Consider the following 20,093-nt stretch of genomic DNA (forward strand, 5'->3'; position numbering starts at 1 on the left):
TGTTAACAATATTAATTATTCAACACTATTATCAACTTTGATAAGTGTTACAGGGACTTACCCATTCTAATTATGGACTTACCCATTCTAATAATGGACTTACCCATTTACTCGTGATGGACTCTTTTAATCAGTATAAAAAGCCTGAAGCAAATACTCTCGTGGGGGGAATTATCACGACACAACGTGAGACGACAAACTTATTCAACAGTCAGTAAATACCGACAGCATTTCTTTGTATTCACTTTCTCATACAATATATTCTTTCCTACCTAAACCTGAGTCTTTCTTTATAAGCCTTTCATAGGGCCACAACATTAAATTAATTAATTAATTAATTAATTAATTAATTATTAGTCTCTCTCTTTTTCCTGTGCAAGTTAATTTTCTCTAAACATAGACCTTACAAACTCACAGTAACGTCTCTGTATTTTTTCTGCATGAAAATAATTTTATTCGTCCGGCTCAACTGATGAGACGATCGACGCCCCCCCCCCAAAAAAAGAGGAAAAGAATCAAGCACTGACCAAATATAGAATGCAACGACGAAGAAATGAAACAACGATGAGCTGTGATGAAAGAGGCACGTATATATTAAAATACTTGTTTCATGAAAACATGCTTATCAAGGCCCGGGTGCAACTCGAGGATACAAATTAAAAGGACTGATGATTGAGAAGAATGGATGGAATGGGATGGAGATTAATTAAGAGGAACTGACTTTCTGAGAGGACTACTAGGCAGGTATTTGTTTACATTAGACTTGAAGACGACCATGCTGTAGTCGGTTGGGAAGCAGCTTCATGATACCTTGTTTCACAGATAGGATTTTCTATGAAAGAAATTTTCATGGAAGCTCGTCTTTGGCTTTTGGTACAGAGATAAATAGGTAGGTAGATAGATAGATAGATAGATAGAGAGAGAGAGAGAGAAAGAGAGAGAGAGAGAGAGAGAGAGAGAGAGAAAGAGAAACGATGAAAAGAGAGAAGTTAGAGATTTTAAATGAATATACTACATTTTCCCCATTGAACCTCGTACTCCATATCAAGTTAGAAAGAACTAGGGAGACCTTAATCATCAATGCTCTTCAAAGCGCTGCCTTAGGTGGTTGGCAATGAATAGTTTTCAAGTTTAAAAAATTATATACAGTTTAAAATAATAATTGAAAGACTTCATTAAAAAAAAAAGAAAGAGAAACAACGCTCCATCTTATATGGCATTACCGACGTATGGACAATGAGCTCCGAGCAGACGAGAACGCGTGTCTGTGTCGGCAAACGAGAGTCTCGATCAGATGTCAGACCGGGTCAGATTGCCGTGTTGACATAACAACGTGCTCACAAGTCGAACACCCAACGCGCAGGAAGTGAGTCAGGCACAATTAACACAATGACGCATTCTCTTCTAGTATACGCACAAGCTGTGATACCTTCCTTAGGAGAGAACTTGAAAGCTAATTGTGACAGCGAAGTGGGGGCGTTGCTGGTCGTAAAACCCGCTTAAATATATTTTAGTTTATTAAAAAAAATTATATAAATTATCTGTACAAATAATGGCTTAAAACATTAGTAGACATACAAACACACACAATTTTTTTTAAACGACTGGGAAACGACGCCCATCCCCCGTCTCCGTTGTCATAATTTAAACAAAAATATTTAAATATCATATTTAAGCGGATTTTACGACCAGGCAACACCCCCTCCCTCCGTCACATTTTTTTTACGACCGGGAGAAGCCAGGCACACTCTCCGGCTTGTTATATAAATAAAAGCCGTTAAAAATTTGAATAAATCTAAAAGGACATACTGACAGGCCGGCAGGCACCCAGAATAAAAAGGGCCTTTCACACGTCGCAAATAATGGTGTAAACCTTCATATCTCTGCCAGTGGCACACCAGCTATGACAGAGCCCAACCAGGGTCAACCTTCTGGCCTTGATAAAAGTGGTTTTGGATCCATATATCTATCACTTGTATGCAAACAAATAAAAAATATATAAAAAAAAGCTTAAAACCCGGCCATGGTTTGTTACTCCGAGCAAGCTACTACTCTTTTGCTGTCTCTACTTAAAGTTTGAAAAGTGGTGCAAAACAGCAAATAAAACTATGGACGAGAAAACAAAAGAAATCGATCACTCAGGACAGGTTCACAATAATTATAACGTGGCCATTACGCTTGAACCGTGTTCGTTACAGTTCAAACAACTCTCGAACCTCCACACCGTCCGGCATCACCGAAAAGGAACAAATAAATAAAAATAAATAAATTTGATTCGCCTTTTGTATTCTGTTTTAATACAAGCCGTTTATTACCGTTACTTTCCAACCAATACCTGCTCCTGTTTTTTATAATGTCCATTTCGTCTGCCATGAGATGAACTAAACCCCAGCGTGTGGACTAGACTAGATTAAAAGTTTCTCACGGGCATCGTGGAGCCACACATCCATCTCGCCCGGTCTTGTTCTTGACTACTTGCTGTCATTCTTTTTTTCTTTTTTCTTCTGATGCAATCCCGTGCATAGTTGCTAATTTGCATAGTGCTTAAACGGCTGCATCAAATGTTGCTGCTGCTGCTGCTAATACATTCGCTAGCCATCTATCTTCTGGCTGCCGCTGATATTCTCACACGTGCTCCTACGCGCTCTCTTATAGAATAAGTCTTCCTTCTTCGAGAAACTTTTAATAACGCCAAATTTTTAACGGTTTCTTTTACTGCTTTTAAGAAAGATATTTTAACTCTTGTTATTGGCTAAACGTATTTTTTCCTCTTTATACCTTATTTGTATTTCGAACCGATTTCAAAAATATATTCAAAGTTTTCATTATTAATTCATTATTTTTAGATTTTAATTTATTTAATTTGCGAGATTTAGCTTTAAAAATACCTGGACACCCTAGTCGAAAATATTAAAGTGACCTACACATGGTGTGGCTTCGTTTTCGAATATTTATATTAATTCACTATCTTTAAATTTTAATTTTATAATTATCTTTTAAATAGTTCCAGAAAACTGACATTTATCTTTCCAGAGAATTTAAAATATGATTTATTATAACGGCAATTTTCACTGACAGTTTGTTTTTAAGCGGCCGTGATAATTTTTTATTCCAAATTTTATTTCACAAGAAAAAAATTTTTTGTTTTTAATTTAGATAGTAAATTTAAGCTTTTATCTTTCAAACACAATCAAAATTTAAACGAAAACGATATTCTGTTTTTTTTTCTTAGTTCATATGCAACGATTTAAAAAGGCTGAAATTCAATTTTTGAATGCCATACTGCTTCAAATAAGCCCAAATTCGCGAGATTTAGTTTTAAAAAAAATGCCAATTTGGTCACTCTGGTCAAGAATATTAGAGTAACCTACGTTTGATATAGCCTCATTTTCAAACATCATCATAATAATAATAATAATAATAATAATAATAATAATAATAATAATAATAATAATAATAATAATAATAATATATAGTTATTGTTGTAACTGTGTGAGAAAGGAACTTGTAGTAATTTCGACATTCAGTGGTTTTTCACCGAAGAAAGAAGTCAGCGAAACATTATGTAAAAAAAGGGAACATTCCAATTGGCCTTTTGGCCAAGATGAAAGTGTAGTATCTGTTCCGGCAGATACTGCAAGCTATGACTAGCTATGACTAGCAAAGACCAGATGTGGAGGCAACCCCACATGCCTGACCTTTAACCAGCTCCCATTTCCCACCTCTCGGGAGCTGGTCCCCTTTTTCCCTTCCCCCTCCCTTCACTCCTCACATTAAAAATCGGCCTTGTGCCTAATTTGCTCGGTGGGGGAGCAAATAAATACCATCTGTTCCGGCAGATACTGCAAGCTATGACTAGCTAGGACTAGCTATGACTAGCAAAGACCAGATGTGGGGGCAACCCCACATGCCTGACCATTAACCAGCTCCCATTTCCCATCTCTCGGGAGCTGGTCCCCTTTTTCCCTTCCCCCTCCCCTTCACTCCTCACATTAAAAATTGGCCTTGTGCCTAATTTGCTCGGTGGGGGAGCAAATAAATACCATCTGTTCCGGCAGATACTGCTAGCTATGACTAGCAAAGACCAGATGTGGGGGCAGCCCCACATGCCTGACCTTTAACCAGCTCCCCTTTCCCACCTCTCGGGAGCTGGTCCCCTTTTTTTCCTTCCCCCTCCCTTCACTCCTCACATTAAAAATCGGCCTTGTGCCTAATTTGCTCGGTGGGGGAGCAAATCTGTTCTTCAGATGCTGCACTTCATTTTCTTGTTCTCTTTCGGTGGAGGAGAAATCCTTCACGACTGAGACAATTTTTATTTTTGTACCTTTTCTCCACGTTAAAAAACGACCCTGGTGTCTAACTCTGTCCCGTGGGGAGGCATAGTAAATAGGTACATATTATTCTTAAAATATTATTTTCTAACAGACACGTGTTTCCCCGTTCACGCCCCACCGGGTTATCTGAATCTAGCGTGATCCGAAACCGGGACCTCACGATAAGCAGCCTAAATCTTTACCACGCGGCTACCTCGCACGACTGCTGAGTGCGTCGCGTTTTTATGTACATATTTTATATATATATATATATATATATATATATATATATATATATATATATATATATATATATATATATATATATATATATATATATATATATATATATATATATATATATATATATATATATATATATATATATATATATATATATATATATATATATATATATATATATATATATATATATATATATATATATATATATATATATATATATATATATATATATATATATATATATATATATATATATATATATATATTCTCAAGTTCAACAGAAAGATTGTAAGAAAGATTTCCGAAATCGACACCCTTGAAGATGGTCATAGGTAACATGGAGCGAAACGTTGCGTGAATAACATTCAAGATGAGAACAGCAGTCCGAATCATCCAAATAATTCTAATCATTTATATCCACGAGACCGCTTGCCTTTGTAATTTCCATCCTGCTCCGTGTTTCCTTACCTGTATCAATTTGCATATATTTAAATGTAATATGAACAAACCCCTTGATACAAAACTCCTCATTTAGGTGGAGCCCTATAAATTTCATCCCTATCAAAGGCTCAGTGAAAATATGTTTCTTTGAAGCGAATAAAAGGAAAAATCTCTACTATTATATAAAAGCCACTTTGTGTGTGTGTACGTGTGTGTAAGTTCCTTATAGGTTCCGAAACATCTGAGCCCATGTTTGTAAATTTCACGCAAAGCGAATTTATATGTCTGGCAGTGTTCTTAGATATGTTTTGTACAGAAATTCATCCGATAAGTATCGAACATCGAAAATATACAATCTTAAAAAATAGCTTTTCTCTCATAGATAAAATAGAATATTTTTTGCAGGGGAATATTTTACGTTACACCGACCAAGGCATATAATAAAATTTCAGCAAATCATCTCTTATAGAAACAGATTTATTATACTCTGGCAATACAGCTTAGTGGTAGAACATTTAACTACGGTGTGTACTTCACCATTTTATTTTATTTTTTTCTAATTAATGAATTCCATTTACGATAAAAGAAGCGATACCATTTAAAATCGCCGCAAATCGTTTCTTCGTTTGTATATTTTAAAATTAACATTAATCAGAAGTGACTTTTCCAGGGCATTCATCGTCAAACTCAAATATAGGCTGACGTGATATTGTAAACAACATTACACTTATTATTTTTTATAAAATTTTTTTTTTCGAATTAGTCCACCGCACAAATTATTCTAAATATATATATATATATATATATATATATATATATATATATATATATATATATATATATATATATAGTAATAAATAGAGGATTGATTCCATAATAATATATACGCAATCTGCATAAATTAAAATATCATGTTTAAGCGTATTGTATGACCGGGCAACGCCGGGCTGCCAGCTAGTAAAAAATAAAATTAAATGAAAATGGAATTAAAAAAAAAAACCCTTTTACATTAACAAATAAAATAAAACTTTATAATTCGATAAATTTTATTTTTACTAATCATTATTTTCTATTTTTTTGGAATTTTTACTAATTTCGACATGAGACGCTAATACATAATAGTGTTTTGCTTTTTAACTAAAATACATTTGAAACCTTATACTGCGTAAACACCATGGATTTTTTTTTTCAACGAATGAAATGAGCTTAAAATACTTTCATCAAAGAAACTATTCAAGATTTGGCGTTATTAAAGGTGTCACGAGGAAGCCGGGGACCATTATTGTAGACCCATCCTCGGACGTGTATCACAGCTCGTGTGTATACTTGAAGAAAGGGCGTCATTGTGTTAACAGTGCCAGAGTCACTACATACGGGTTGGGTGTTTATCCTGGGGTTCGTCCTGCCAGTATGTGCTTTTATTTTTCTTCATATTTTTATATTTGAATTCCTCATTGACAACAGTTTTCATTTTTTATTGACCTCTATTAATAGAGGGGGGGGGCGCCAGTTCGCAATCCGAGGAACGTGCTAAATGTCTTGAGGAGTACAGCACACCAGTTTCTTAGTTTTTTTTTTTTTAATATTTAGTCAGGGTTTATTTCTAATGAGAGGTATCCTCATGTTAGGGTTTCTGACAAAACCCTACGCAGAAAGACCGAACACACCGGAAGATGGTGCCTCATAGGCATTTAAATTCTCTCCTAGGACGGGTATCACAACTCGTGTGTATACGAAAAGAGAATGCGTCACTGTGTTAATTGTGCCTAAGTCATTTCCTGCGCGTTGGGTGTTCGACTTGTGAGCACGTTGTTGTGTCAACACGGCAACTTGACCCGGTCTGACATCTGATCGAGACTCTCGTTTGCCGACACAGACACGCGTTCTCATCTCTTCAGAGCTCATTGTCCGCCCGTCGACGATCCTAATGTAACGTCGTTTTCCTTTGTTTTTTAATGAAGTCTTTTAATGATTATTTTGAAGCTTGAAAACCACTCATTGCCAACCATTTATGACAGCACTTTGAAGAGCATTGATGGCCAATATCTCTCTGACTCTTTCTAATTTAATATAGAGAACGTGGTCAAAATGAGGAAAAGTGGTAAAACCTCCAAAATGTCTCTTTTCACAACTAGTGTTTGAATCCCCGCTTTGCTTCAGTTAAAATATACGGCTCTATATTTGACGGAGGACCTCCAATTTGAGAAGCTACTACGACTGACTTTTATGAAATAATTGTAAGCTCACTGGGAGGCGACAGTGACTAAGTAGTCAACGACATGAACTGTGAACCTAGATGTGACAAGTTCGAATCCAGTTCGTTCCACAGAACTACTTTCACTTAAGGATGTTGGTAACCTTCACGTGTTTATATATAATTATTTTAAGCTCGAAAATCCTTCGTTGCCTACCGTTTATGGCAGCACTTTGAAGAGCATTGATGATCAAGATCTCTCTGATTGTTTTTGTTCTGATATGGAACGCGTAGTTCGAGGGGGGAAAAGTGTCTTGTTACTGTCAGTACATCTAAAACCGAATTTCTCCCCTTTCATTGCCAACGCTCGGACCTTCGCTTTGTTTCGATTAAAATAAATGGTTCTATCTCTGAGGGAAACCACTCTTTTGTTTTTAAACGACATTTTCCATGATTATTAAAAACTGCATATTATTTTTAAAGCTACAAAACTAATGGCCAACCATCTATGGCAACACTTCGAAGAGCATTGGTGATCAACATCTCTCTGATTCATACTATTCTTATATAGAGCAAGTATTGCAATGGGAAAAATCTGTATATTACTTTTAAAACTTCTAAAACCATTACTTTTAATACCTCTAAATCCAAGCATTGCCAGAAACGCTGCGAAAAAGGTAGGTTCTCTCTACCGTGTTAGAAAGCTACTAACGCCCGAAAGTATCCTGTACCTCTATAAGGCCACCATTCGCCCATGTATGGAGTATTGTTGTCATATTTGGGCTGGTGCATCTGCTACTAGCCTCTCACCCCTAGACAGGGTTCAAAAGAGAGTCGCCAACCTAATAGGTCCTGAACTGTTATCTAAGCTTCAGCCTCTGTCCCATCGACGTAATGTAGCATCCCTCTGCCTGTTCTACAAGTATTTCAATGGTGAATGCTCTGACGAACTGCAAGTACTTGTACCCCCTCGACATAAATAACCCCGACAAACCCGACAAGCAGCAAAATACCACCCCTTAACAGTTGAGATCCCTAGATGTAAGAGGCCCTTCTACTCCAGTAGTTTCTTCCCCAGAACCGCTAGACTTTGGAATTCCTTTCCAGGTTCCTGCTTCCCCAATTGTACTGACTTGCAGAAGTTCAAGTGTAACATGAACCGACATCTTGCTGCCCAACTCCCTATATAGTATTTCTGTAGCTTATGTCCCTGATAGTAGCCCCCCCCCCACATCAAAGTGGCAATGTGCCTTGTTTGGGGTGAAAATGTAATAATAAAAAAAGCTTCTATTCGTTTACTTCTAACGATCGGATTCTCGCTTTTCCCCAGTTAAAAGAATTGTCCTATCCTTGAGAAAGACTCTTATTTGGATAAACTCTCATGACTCATATTGTCTATTGTTATGATCGCCGGAAATGTACTTGGTTCATTCTATCACTCGAGAAAATACCTCAGTCCAGATGCAATTATCTACCTGCATAAGATACGTTTTTAAATAGAGTACAGTTGTTGTAACATCTGAAGAGGTGTCTTTTCTAGCGTCCCTCCCTGCCAGCAAAATAAAAATCGACTTCGAAATCTAGTTGGGACGATTTGTTTATTTTCCTACAGAAAAACTGGCGTGTTGCTATTAATATCGTGAATCCAATCGTCTCTTCTTTCACCACTAACGCCCGGATCCTCGTTTGGCTTCTGCTTTTATAATTATTATAGGAGAAAATATTAGCAAATAGTTATAATGGTTTACACCTTATTTGCTAAAGTCAGTAAGACATGGAAAATCACAATTAAAATTGATTCAGTAATTAAAAGTAATAGAGTAAGGGAAGTTAAAGAAAAGAATCATTACATTATGATATGGATTACTCAAAATACAGTTTGGATCATTTTACCACACTGCTTTCAAAGACTTCGTATTTTACCATGAAATTTGGATGTTAACTTTTATATCCTTTTCTTTAACTTCTCTTACTCTATGATTTTTAATTACTCAATCACTTTTTAATTGTGATTTTCCATGTCTCACTGACTTTAGCAAATAAGGTGTAAACCGTTATAACTATTTGCTAATATTTTCTCCTCTGAAGAGATGATAGACATCGAAATCCTATAGGATAAGGAGTTAAAATATTTCTAATGTATTCTTTGTCTTTCATAGAATAATGAAAATCTTTTGGTCTGAAACTCAAAGATTTCACGTCATACATTTTTTTAATTCATTGAATGACTAAAAATTTGATTTATTTGCTCTATCTTGTATATTGGGCAATTCTTATTTAGGTGGGATAATACATATAGAATATTACTGCCAGGAATATCTTTTAAATCTTATAATCACAGGTGTCCATACCAGCCGATTGTTGGATAATTTTATTCTGAAGTGTATGTATGTATATATATATATATATATATATATATATATATATATATATATATATATATATATATATATATACAGAATTAATATATATATATACAGAATTAATATATATATAAAGAATTAATATATATATATATATATACATAATTAATATATATATATACACACAGAATTAATATATATATATATATATATATATATATATATAAATTCTGTATGTGTATGCTCTCCGTCAAATGTGACGAAAAAATGTTCGTTAGTGTTGGCACACAATAATTCATTTCCAAATCGATTTTAAGTGGCAGAGAAAGTATGAGGTTCTTAACTGATTGGATAATTCCTTTCTCGCTTACCCACACGACTTGAAATGGTTTTGTGCAGGTGTTTTATTATGAAATGCAGAGTAAACGGAAAATCAACATAAAAATAATATAAATCTGAACACAACCGATTCAAGCAACAAACTTTGGACATACAAATAGTATCATTGAGGGTGGAGGTTTATAAAATAATTGAAATGCTTCAACATTCTAATCATTCCTTTTTCTTACCTTGTCCCGAACCAAACGGTGATTTCTACAACACTGCACTGCCATAGCCTTCAAACACAACTCCTTTCACACTACGCCCGACGTTGTTGTTCCAGAAAAAATAATAAAATGATAAAATCAGGCGACTCTCGGTAGCTGGAATGAATTTTACGCAAATAGCAATCAACATTCGCTTCACCCAAACCGGATATTACACAACACTAATACAGCAGTCATTAACTCTCCTAAATACACACTTTAAGCGTAATATGTAAACAGTATCTTTTGTATACATATTAAAAAAAGCTACAATAATTCCTAACAATACTTAATATTCATCACCACTCCTACCCTGGAAATTGATTTGAAAGCTAGTCTGTCACACTGACTTCCGGATATAAAAACGTAAAAATAAATAAATAAATAAAACAGGCAAAGGAAAAACTCGCCAAACAGTTGTACACGTTTTTTCTGCTCTGATGAAGAGATACCAATCTCGAAAATTAGGGACATCAACCCCTATCATCTTGTACGACACATTATGTTAGTAATTAAACTTTAATAAAAAATTATTGAAATTTTCTTCTAATATTGTCATTATTCTTTTATATACTAACTCATGTCTACAGTGTTTCCTACGAACGGCATTGATATAGCCTTCAAATACAATTTCGTTCACACTACGCACGATGCTTCAAGCAAACTCTAACATCCTCCCCACACTTAGTCTAAGCCAACCATAGTTTGCCACGATTAACAGATATTTCAACTCTTCGAGAACGAGACAAAGTCGGTTGTTAGATCAATTTCTTAAAACCTATTCTGACTGTAAAACTGTTATTTACGACTTCCGACATAAACACAAATCAACCAATTGATTGCACATATTCTTTTTCTTTTGTTTCTCCTGAAGATGAGAAATACCTTGAAAATTCTAGTACTTAACACAAAATTACCATCCTGGTGCGTTCATAAATAAATATTTATAATTGAAAATTATTGCAATCCTTCAATATTGCCATTATTATTTTTACCTACATTGTCCCGAACTAACGGTATTTTTCTACAAAACTGCATCATCATAGCATTCAAACATAACTCTTTTCACAATAGATTTCATTTATGTTAACATTTTACTGCAGATTCATCGGACATCCGACCGATAGAATTGCATCAATAAACCTATAGATCGTTACATATTTGGATTCGAATGTATAAATCACTCTTAACGATCGGATGTATTGTGACACATCATCAAAGTATTAACATAAGCAGAATTCATCTTAGACTAGCGAAACTCTGTGGAAATTTCACGGTTTTTTTTCTGCACCAATACGTACAATATATTGTTAATGATATTTTTTTGAAATAAAAATGTCTCTGAAGATTAATACTAATAATGTTCTAGCCGCGTCAAAATGGATTTGGCTAAAAAAACAAAAAACAAAAACAAAAAAAAACGAAAGCACGGAAAGAATTTAGTAAGAAAAAGAATGAAGGAACAACTAAAAAAAAAACTTGTATTTTTCGTATCCTTCTTAGACTCACCTGCTGATGCCTGCTGTCGTGCTAAAAGATAAGTTGAAGATTGTCAGAACACGATTGTTTTGCAATATTGGCAAACGTAGCTGATAGCTTTCATGAAGACGATTTGGCGCATCCGGAGTAAAGTTAGGATTGCTCTCTGAATCGATATGATGTTAAGCCCAAAATCAGAAACCAGTGCAGTGCATCACTTGAGGCATTTAATGAGTATGTAATTCTATAATATTATGAAGGTTGAGTAAGTAATTATATATCTATACACTAAAAGTGTTATTTTATTAATAGTTATATCCATTTTAATTTATTTGTTCGCCTTTTTAATTCTACTAATACATGTAAAATTAATCTATTAAATGTATTATACAGTTAATATTTGTGAACATTTTGTTTTAATTATATTTATTTATTTATTTGTTTTCCTAATATCAATATTTTGAAAAAATATTTATTAATACTTTTGACTTGTTCAAATTTACGTTGAATTTTAATTTTGCAATGTGTGTGAGCTAAAATTAAATATGATGTGGATTGTATTACAAATGATGAGCCAGGTTCAACCCTGCAATTAAGTTCAAGGCATAACCTCGTAATAAATAAAGCTTCCTTAATTCGAAGGTTTCCAATGTTTATCTTCATAGCTAAGATTATAATTTGGATTAATCTGTTAGTGTTGTTGCAAGTGTAAAGGTACTTAAAAATAATGATGTTTGTATTTGTGTATGTTTTGTAATCTTTATGCGTAGGAGTCTCATGGTACTATCCGCTTAAAACTTGTTGCACGTGGTATATTCTAATCCGTATATGTGCTATGGGAAATGTCCGTAGCATTCAATTAGAAATAATTCACAGTGATCGTCTGTCTTAGTATTTGTGTGTAGCTATTTGCTGTCTTAACGATGATACAGAACGAATAATGACCTTGTGGAGTGTTGTGATTTGATCACTGAGGTTAGGTACTTTTAAGAATCAAATGCTGGATGTAAAGTTTTTAAGATTCACAGAGGAGTTTATAGTGGGGTAAGGGTACCCATTTAACTCCAGCACTGAATAGAACCACTTAGTGTAAGCGGTTGTGTTTTACACAGAAATTTCGGTCATCGCCTATCGTAGTGAGGGCCAACTTATAATGAATAAAGATGTTTCTATTGGCTGTATTTCTGTAGATTTTAGTTATAGGTCCTCTCTTATAACAGATTTTAATGTTAAGATCTATAAATCTATGTCACAGCTGAGGCATGTATGCACATATGTAGCAAAAATGTTTGTATAGATAAAAGTTTAAACTAATTATATATATAATTACTTGAAACTTTTATCCATACCGGTCCAGTCTAGCGCGGCCCTAGCCGAGATTGAACTCACTACACGAATTTGTAGTGTAATTCAAATCTTGCCTTTAAATCATTACTATATATAGGGCCCAATATAATAATAAATACGAATTCTGCATTAATCAAAATATTATATTTAAGCGTATTTTACGACCGGCCTGCTAGTATATATATATATATATATATATATATATATATATATATATATATATATATATATATATATATATATATATATTAGCAGGGAGTCTGACATTGCCAAGTCGTAAAATACGTTTAAATATGATATTTTGATTAATGCAGAATTCGTATTTATTATTATATTATATTGTGGACCCAATATATAGTAATGATTAAAAAAAAAAAAAAAAAAAAAATGACCCGTGCGCTAACACCAAGCACCGAAGCCCAAACGTTTTGCTTACAATTTATTTTTTTCTTTGCAGTTAATGACTGAGTTACGAAGAAATGTTTGCTGCACGGCTAAAAATTAAAACATGAACCAGTAGCTACTACGTTATGCATGCATATTCGTAATGCTGGCGTTCGATCTTAACCTGGCCAATTTAATTTTTTTTTTAAATTTTCACACTTTTGTTACGATTTCCCGGGATAAAACCCAAAATATAAAGTTTTGTATGGGTTCAAATACCTTAAATATGAATTTTCGTGTCTGTAGACTAAAAACTCTAGGTTTGGCAAGCAAAATTTTTAAAACAAAATATATACTTATACATAAAGATATGGAAAGACTTTTGCGTTTACTATAAACTTTTTACGCAAATATTACGCACGTATAAATCATGTCGAATATCTGCATGAATATAGTTAACTAAAGATTATCATCCCATAAGAAAACCGAAAAAACTAATAGGGAACTAATTGAAGTGAATGTTTAAAAGAATATGCAAATTAGCTAGATCTTTTGCAGCTGAATACAATTCCACGACCCATATATAAGAAAGCTGTATTTTCTTTTTAAATAAATAGAAAGACGGCTTTTTAATATGAATATCAATATAAAAAAAACAAACTAAATTTATAGAAGTATATATATATATATATATATATATATATATATATATAAGTAGGTTGTAGTTTGCTTGAAGCATTGTTGAAGAAAATTATAAGATAAAATTAAAAGCCAAGAACAATGCGAGATTTTTTTTTATATAGAGTAAAATTAAATGCAAACAAAAGAAATAAATTTATTTTTTTTGTTGTTTGTTTTTTCTTTTTCACACAAATTTTAACTCTAAACAACAGTAATTTTTTTTATTTTTTTTTTTTATTTATTTTTTTATAGATTTACAACACCATTGAATACAACAGAATAAAAAATTACTGTTGTTTAGAGTTAAAATTTGTGTGAAAAAGAAAAAACAAACAACAAAAAAAAAGAAATTTATTTCTTTTGTTTGCATTTAATTTTACTCTATATATAAAAAAATCTCGCATTGTTCTTGGCTTTTAATTTTATCTTATAATATATATATATATCTTATAAAACTGAATGTCTGTGTGTGTATGTGTGTGTGTGTGTGTCTGGTCACGAATAGGCTCCTATATGGTTGACTATTTTAAAAAACTGATTACATATAATGATAGATGTATCGAGACACAGGAATGGGCATGTTTGATCTGGCAGAACGGTGGTTCATTAAAATTGTGGGGTCTGCTTTCGCGCCTGGTCCACAAAGTATGGAAATAAAAAATTAAAAAATTAAAAAAAAAAAAACGTTTATAAGTGTTTTTGATATAGATATACATCAGAACACTTTGATAAGTATGTTTTAACTTAAATAGGGATGATATATTAAAATTGTGGGGTCTGCGTTCGCGCCTGACCTCCATAGAATGGAAATAGGCACAAACTTTAATAAAGACTTTTCATATCTATCTGCGTAAGTATACTTTGATAATTATGTTTCAGTTTGAAGAAATATGGTATAATAAAATTATGGGGTGTTAGTTCGCGACTGACCTCCATAGAATGGAAATATGTCACAAAGTTTAACAAGTTTTTTTTAATATAGATCCACAGAATATTGTGATAAGTGTTTCAGTGTGAACAGGTATGGTATAATAAATTATGGGGTTTATCTATTTTATTTTTACTTTCATCATATTTTGCTTTGGCTTTGATACCCACAAATTCGAAGCTATCTCTTTACAACCCTTCCTTTTCATAACCTATCATATTTTCATAAATCAAAGTCCATTTTCTGTAGGCTGTTTTTGGACCCAATCAACGACGGGTACTTTTGCTAGTATATATATATATATGTGTGTGTGTGTGTGTGCGTGTGTGTGTGTGAAAAGAAATTTAGGTTTAAAGAAAGCAGAACAATATAAAGGTGTAAGGGATAAACGCAAACAACTAAAGATATAATAGTGGCGTCATTAGTTTTAATTTTATTCATCTAATTCATGCATATATGCGTAGCCATATATATCGATACATATGCTGTTTCATATATATACAATATTTTACATCTTTGAAATATCCTGCCTTTATAAATTTAATATACACATTAAGCAATGCTTCAAGCAAACTACTTCAAGCTAATATATATAGAATGACTGTGTATTATTCAGTTGTAACTTGACAATTAAACGAGAAGATACAACCAAACGAGAAAGGTAAGACGGATGCTTAATAATTGAGATGACCGAGTCAGGAGTCCAATTACGTGTCAGTTGATGAAACAATAGAGACAGTCAAAAAACGAGGAGTATTTGTTGGTATCAGTTTCACTATATGAGAAAAGTATACCATCTATCTATCTATCTATCTATCTATCTATCTATCTATCTATCTATCTATCTATCCATCTATATATATATATATATATACTAGCAATCGGTGCCCGGCGTTGCCCAGGTGTTTTGAAGTGTATGCTGAGGAAAAAAAAACGGTCAATTTTTTTTAAATTTCGACCCCTATTATGACCTCTTAACATTTATTGTTTAGGGATCAAGTAAAGTTAATAAGTTAGATCCATGTCCAAGGAATCTATATATAAAATATCATGTGTTTAGACCCAAAATTGTAGGAGGAGTTTGGTAGAGTTCTCAAAGGTCTAATTGTTGAATATTGACCACTTAATCGCCAAATTTCTGTCGAAAACCTATCACATCGATTTACCCAAATCTCAGTACCCTGTATATCAAATTTCGAATCTGTAGGCTTAAAATTGACAGAGTTTTAGCGTAGGGAAATGCACACAGACACACACAGACACTATCACCTATACATATATATAAACATAAACATCATATATATAAGGATAATAGTACGCCATATATATATAACAAAAGACCATTATTTACTGAAGTGAAAGGAAAACCCGGGGGAACTTTACCCAAAAATAAATCTATATTTTTTTGTGTGTATTGATAGTCTGGTACTTATACAGTTTAGTGACGACATTAAAAAATGGAAATATTGAAAAAAATTTTTATTGTACGTAACTGTTATAGACTGAAGTTCTCCGAAAAAAAATTTCACTTCATTTGATCAAGTATTTTTTTTTTTACAGCGAAAAACAATGATTTATCACGGCTACGTCAACGTGGCCATTTTGGAAATGTTATTGCAGGCCCAGGAATTCCCCAAGGGCAGGTAACTGCCGCACATAGCAGAATACCTCCATTTTAGGCCAATCTAGCCCTTCCCCCCTCCCCACCAGAATGAGATTTTTTTTTTTTTTTTTGCGAAGACAGATGCCATGTTTGGAGTGTTTTTTGTTTTTTTTAATTTGTAACAGAAGTAAATAAACGAAGTTTCGAAGTTATCCATGCGTGTCCAACTGGGCATGTTTCGAAAATAATCTCGTATAAAAATTCTTCAATTCTTTGCATTCTTCAATTTCTTTGCATATTCAATAGTATTCTTATTTAAAAAAAAAAAATACGCAAAAAAATTCCAGATTTAAAAAAAAAAAAACGTAAAAAAATTGCAGATGTGTTGTGCGCATCTCAATATGGCGAGAAAAAAAAGGCTAGATTGCGAAATTTGGCATAAAATGGAGGTATTCTGCTAGGTACATTTCCAAAATGGCCACGTTGACGTCGTCGTGATAAATAATTGTTTTTCGCTGTAAGAACAAACTACTTGATCAAATGAAGTGAAATTTTTTCTCGGAGAACTTCAGTCTATAACAGTTACGTACAATAAAATGTTTGTTTCAATATTTCCATTTTTTAATGTCGTCACTAAACTGTATAAGTATCGATAGTCTTATCAACACCCCTTTTTTCTATTTATTTAAAAAGAAAATACAACTTTATACAAATTCCCTATTAGTTTTTTTTTTCGGTTCTCTTATACGATGATCATCTTTATTTAACTATTACGTGTAATTATATTCATACAGATATTCTATATGATTTACATTTGCGTAATATTTGCGTAGAAATGAAGAAAATAAAATTTACTGTGTATTTATCGTGTTGCCATAACAACGTGACGTAGCCAAGGACGGTAGTGGACGTGAGTGTGTGTGCGTGTGTGCGCGTGTTTTCGTGCTGTATTGTTTGTAGTAGTAGTAGTACTAATAATCTGTCCAGCGTTTGCTTTCTGAATGGCGGACGTTGAGTCGGAGGTTCGATTTTTAGATTGTAAGTTAGTTTCGTATTTTTCTAATTTGTAAATGGCAAGTTAGGAAAAAATTAAACCCTTCCAAGATGGACAATAAATAAAGCCATAATATTTTATGGTATCGTTAAAAGCCTACGAACCATAGTTTTTTAGGAGATGTGATTATTGGATTAACCAATCAGAAATCGTCTGTGGCACACACATCTCTGTTTATATATATATATATATATATCTTTCTCACCTTCTCTCTTTCTCCTCTCTCTCTCTTTATATATATAACTACTTAATTTACTCACATAAAATCAATATACGAAGGTATAGATTTATGCGTAAACTTTTAGTATTTACTTCAAAAGTGCTCAATACGTAGTTAGAGCTAGTTAGCAAGTTATAAAATGTACATGGCGATTAAGCTACACTGAATATTCCGCGTTTCATCCACTCTAGGACTCTTCAGGCTTGTGCACATAAGCCTGAAGAGTCCTAGAGTGGATGAAACGCGAAATATTCAGTGTACCTTAATCGCCATATACATTTTATAATTATATATATATATATGTATATATATATGTATATATATATATATATATATATATATATATATATATATATATATATATATATATATATATATATATATATATATATATATATTAGAGGTACATACCTGGAGTTGTCAGGTAAAAAAAGCTATTGCCGGCGGAGGGTTTAGTTCAATATTATTTAAGATCAAGCAAATATCATAAGTTGAATTTTCCTGACTATTGACCATATTTAGGATTTTTGGAAGAATCAAACATAGTTATCTTCATCTTTGAAATTCAAACAGGGAAACAAAATCTCATAACTTAAAGAGAAATAACTTATGGGTTAAACGAAAACTTACTTCCGTTTTTAGACGCAACTGATCTTGGTTATAATTAAAAATAAAATTAAATATAAATTAAATTAAAAATAAATTGAATAAATCAACTTTATATAATATTTCTTAATAGAATACGTGTGACGTGATCGACTTGAGGGAGCGATTTGTTCCCCATGGGGGAGGTTCAGACCCCTCTGAGACCTGAGAAAGACCGGGTAAATATGCCAAGATTGCCTAATTGAATCCTGGATGACAGAAAATATAAAAAATACTTGAATTAAAATCTATAGATATATATTTCTTTTATTGTCAAAGCTAGATATGTATTCGCTTTTTGCTTTCAGCAGAATTCTCCACAGAAACGTTTAGAATTCAATGTGGAGGTCTCCCAGACGACTAGACATTACGAGTTACAGTTTCCGAAGGAAGTCAGAGGTCAGTTGCTTGACCTGAGCACGGGAGATCGGCCACAGGTGGTGGCCGGTGACCTAGGATATTGACCCTAAAAGGTGAAATTGACTTAAAATTTCTTATATTGATTACCACGGATTCTATTAGTAATTTCCATTAAAAACACAGTTAATTGTTAAAACTGATTTTCTTTCATGCAATATGAAAATGAAATAACCTCTTGAATGTTAATTCCTTTTGAATAACTAGTACATACAGTAATCATGCGTGGATAAATGTGTCCGTTTTCAGTATTAAAATCTATTTGTGAAACAGCTTACCTTTTTTGTATGTATTAACCAAATTGTGGACAGGAGATTGCGAGTTTTGGGACATGTGGCTAGAATATACAAGCCAACAAATGTTCTGCTCTTTGGTACAACTCCTGGCAAAGAGGACGTGGAAAGCCAAAAACAAGAATATCAGACAACGTGAAAGACATCGTGGACATTAGCATGACTGAGTTGATTAGAATGGTGCAGAACCGGAGTCAATGGGGATGATTCGTGAAGAATGCTACGGCTGGTCAGTAATGACTAGGGCTATGACAACAGCATATTCTTTTCATTGTTTTGATTCTAGAGTATATATCTGGCACAGATCTGTTGATATATTATATGCTTTTATATAAAGTGACATAGTTCTCGGTTGATTAACTATGTCTGTGTCAGATATATACTCGAGAGTCAAAACAATGAAAAGAATATGCTGTTGTCATAGACCTAGTTATGACCATTCCGTCAAAGAGAGAGAGAGAGAGAGAGAGAGAGAGAGAGAGAGAGAGAGAGAGAGAGAGAGAGAGTGTATGTGTGTGAGAGAGAGAGAGAGAAAGAGAGAGAGAGAGAGAGAAAGAGAGAGAGAGACAGAGAGTTCATTTGTGACGAAGTATCAGACAACGTGCGGGTTCAAGTGGTTGAAATGCAACGACACAGTTCGAGTGTAACACTAGCAGTATCAGAATTTTTGTAGGAATTTTTGACACCCCTAACACGAAACTGCGATTAAAATATAAAAAAAAAAAAACTCGTAATTTCTCTTTTAAAAGTGGGTTGTTTATTTTCTTTATGGATTATACTTCCAAAATAAACTATTAAAGTTTTATAAAAAGTAATAGAAATATTTTTTTATTTTTTAAAAAACAGTAATGAAATTAATTGAATTTTACGAGTTCAGTATTTTTCAATTTTACAATTG

Source organism: Euprymna scolopes, chromosome 31 (assembly GCF_053919585.1).
Source record: "Euprymna scolopes isolate OS-2025 chromosome 31, ASM5391958v1, whole genome shotgun sequence".
Lineage (NCBI taxonomy): Eukaryota > Metazoa > Mollusca > Cephalopoda > Sepiida > Sepiolidae > Euprymna > Euprymna scolopes.